The sequence below is a fragment of the Micropterus dolomieu genome, linkage group LG08 (genome assembly GCF_021292245.1).
Source record: "Micropterus dolomieu isolate WLL.071019.BEF.003 ecotype Adirondacks linkage group LG08, ASM2129224v1, whole genome shotgun sequence".
Classification (NCBI taxonomy): domain Eukaryota; kingdom Metazoa; phylum Chordata; class Actinopteri; order Centrarchiformes; family Centrarchidae; genus Micropterus; species Micropterus dolomieu.
Genome location: NC_060157.1, coordinates 21,091,766 through 21,095,002, shown reverse-complemented (window position 1 = coordinate 21,095,002; position 3,237 = coordinate 21,091,766).

Sequence of the window (3,237 nt, the reverse complement as noted above, 5' to 3'; positions counted from 1 at the left end):
AATGACAACGTAAATTTGGAGCAGCAAAGTCAGCAGGTCTAGTATATGTAAACACTATCCACCAGACTAATAAATAATTTTATTAAGAAATTAGGAATTTGTGTTTGTATTAATATATAAATATAATGTGTTGGTAATTGGTAAAAGTATAACAATAACATAATATTATATAGTATAGTATAATATAGATATAAGACACAGTCTAAGATGAAATTTAATAATATATCATTATAAAATGTACAGCAATATAACAGTCAAGTGTGATACAATAGTATTATAGTAATTATGGTATGAGTATAGTAGTTTCAATTGAACAGGACCTAGCTGCTTTTTCTAATTACTTATATTTTTTTCTTCTTTTGTATGTGAATTATCAAGGAATTAAAATAGCTGACAATTAAGTTTGGTCCCCCCTTTTTCCACAGTACAGTACTTTCCAGGCGGTATAAAAGTTAAGTCCAAGTAGTGTGTCAAGTCTTCAGTAGAAAATTGCAGTCTTTCAGATCTGTTTATGCCAATTAGAAGAGAATAATGTCCCAAATTCCCTACATGCGCAACAGTGCTTTTAACGTCCTGTTGCAGGTGGTGTGGTGCGTAATTCAATGAGAACACTAAGAGCAAAGATTATAAATGTTTACTGGTGGAAAAGTTCCTGTCTGTTTGGATCACCATTGTGTTTCCACTTCCATACTGTTCTGTTGTGGAGTCTGTCAACTCCTCAGTTACGAGATAAAATGCACTTGGCGTTCTTCAAGCCATTGACCTTGTGACAGTTATTGATAAAGTTGGAGTCAAGGGCCAGCATGACCAAATTGAATTCACAATTGTGACTTAGATGGACACAAATATCTGACAATTTTAAATCATAATATGTAAGTAAGTAAGCATGTGGCTGTAGGGAGTGAATTTGATACTTGCTGTGGTTAGTTATTTTCATTAATATCAGTAGAAATAACCATGACTTAACTTAACATGTATAAAAGTCACGCAACAAGTTTCCATCCTGTCTTTGTCTTCAAGCTACAAAAAGAGTGGTCTCTGGGGTTCCCTCCAACAATGCATTCTAGGAAGTCTGCAAATATGGCAATTGTGTTTCTCTGGAAACTTAATTAAACTCTTAGTAGTGTAATCATTCAAAACATAGTGTCAGGCCACTTTAAGTCAGAAGAAGTCATGTATGTATATATATATTGTCTTTAAAACTGCAGAAAACATAAATCATGTGTAAAGACATGTCATATGACATGGTGATGACATGATGGTACAGTACAACAGAGATTTATGGCCCTGCAATGTAACAACTGCAAATATGATAATGCTTTATATGTGAGACAGAGCTTGGAGCAACATGATTCATGTATGGAAGTCTGGTGATGGTTTTTTCTTATGTGCTGAAACTACCAGCACACATGTGAAAATACACAGTTAAAAATGTAGCAAATGAAATGCTTTTGTGGGGCTGAATGCAAGGGTGAAGCATGTACAGCCCACACAGTCCATTGTACACTGTCCTCATGGTCATGAGTGTGATGATGGTATATGGCCGCCCCCATGTGGAGAAATCTATTCACAACTTCTTGGAGTGACTTTGGCATCTTACACATATGTTGTACTTATGTAATCCTAAATTGTTTTAATATGAGTATGTATTCAAATGTTCCGTTTACTTCATCTATTACAATGGTAATAAATTAAGACATATCCTATATGGCATTAGTCCCTGAATGGCTTATTTCTAAATTTCCTGTAACCAACTGAAGAGACCCACTGGAGCATGACAGGGATTGATTTTCCTGTATGCATATTTGCATTTCAACAGAACACTTGTGCCAGAGAGGGCGTTCAGCACAGACGGTTTCTATGAGTCACCAGTGCAATGCATCACCCCCCTTAGCCTTCATCCATTCAACGTACTGCTCACCATACAGGGAACAGTATGATAATTTTGACTTAATGCTGTGAGTTACAGAAGGTCTTATATGAATGTAAAATGTGTCAGGGGTCAATGCTTGTTGGATGTGTGAATATGCTGTACGCTGGCTGAGGGCCGGGGCACTTTTCTTAGCACAATGAAACAGAAAATGGACATTTGTTGTAAAATATATAGTAGGCCTAATGTCTAACTTTAACAGTAGGCTATGTCTTTTCAAAGAAAAGACAAAAGTTACATTTTACATAGCATTTAATCTTCTTGGCTCTTTGGTCCTGTCCTTATATCAGCAACTATCAATGCCATTTTCCATTACGCAAAGCCATGAAAACTGATTTGTAATTTATTTGATGGACTTTTACTAACTAACAGGTGCATGAGGGCGACCTGACAGGGACAGGCTGCAGAATTGTCCGCTGCTTGAAAGCTCTGGAGCAGCAGCTCAGCAGGTGTCTTCCTCTCTTCATTTTAATGAGGGGGGGGAACTTGAATTGGAATATACGATAAGACATGAAATTGACATTCAAGAATCATTCTCACTCATGCAGAATCTCCATTTAGAAGACGATATACATTTATAAGATCTATTCAAATGATCAAATTATGTCTTATTATTAGTCTACAATAACTCTAAGGACAAGTGGGCTAACATGTGTTAACCGACAGTGAAACTATGCTTTAGGTGTCTATAATTTCGAGCTCTTTTTTCCCAGTTGCGATGCCAAAAGCCCTCAACAATGTGCTTCACGGTGGGAAAAGATGACCCGACAAATCAGTAATGCAAGCGATAAGAGACGCTGCGTGTCATAAGCGAAGCGGTCCTCACATACCACGCACGACGTTAGGAGTTCCCTCGCTTACACCGTGAAAACGACGCCCCTCTACTCTCCTCCTAGCCCTTCCCGACCGTGAGCCATCCCTGCCGGCTTGTGCCTGTCTGCTGTGGCAGAGGAGCGGCGCTCTGGGGCGGTGGCGGCGTCCAGTTTCCTGCTATTTCAATGATCAGAAATTCGGATTGAAGCTTGACACCCGGACCTGACAGGGCAGGTTTGCATTTTATTTGTTCGTCTGATACGGCGCTGATGACAGCGGAACAGGTGCATGCTGCATTTGCCGGTTGTTATGAAATGACATTGTAGGCAAGGTATGGGAAGCATCTTCATACCGGTGACAAGCTTTGCACAAAACCGTGCTGTGCATGCTCTGCAAAGACACCGCTTTGTGCTTCAAGTGTCATGGACGAAAGAAGAGGGTGTTGCCACATAGCTTTAATCCGACCAATATGGTCGGCAGGCTGGTTTAATAAG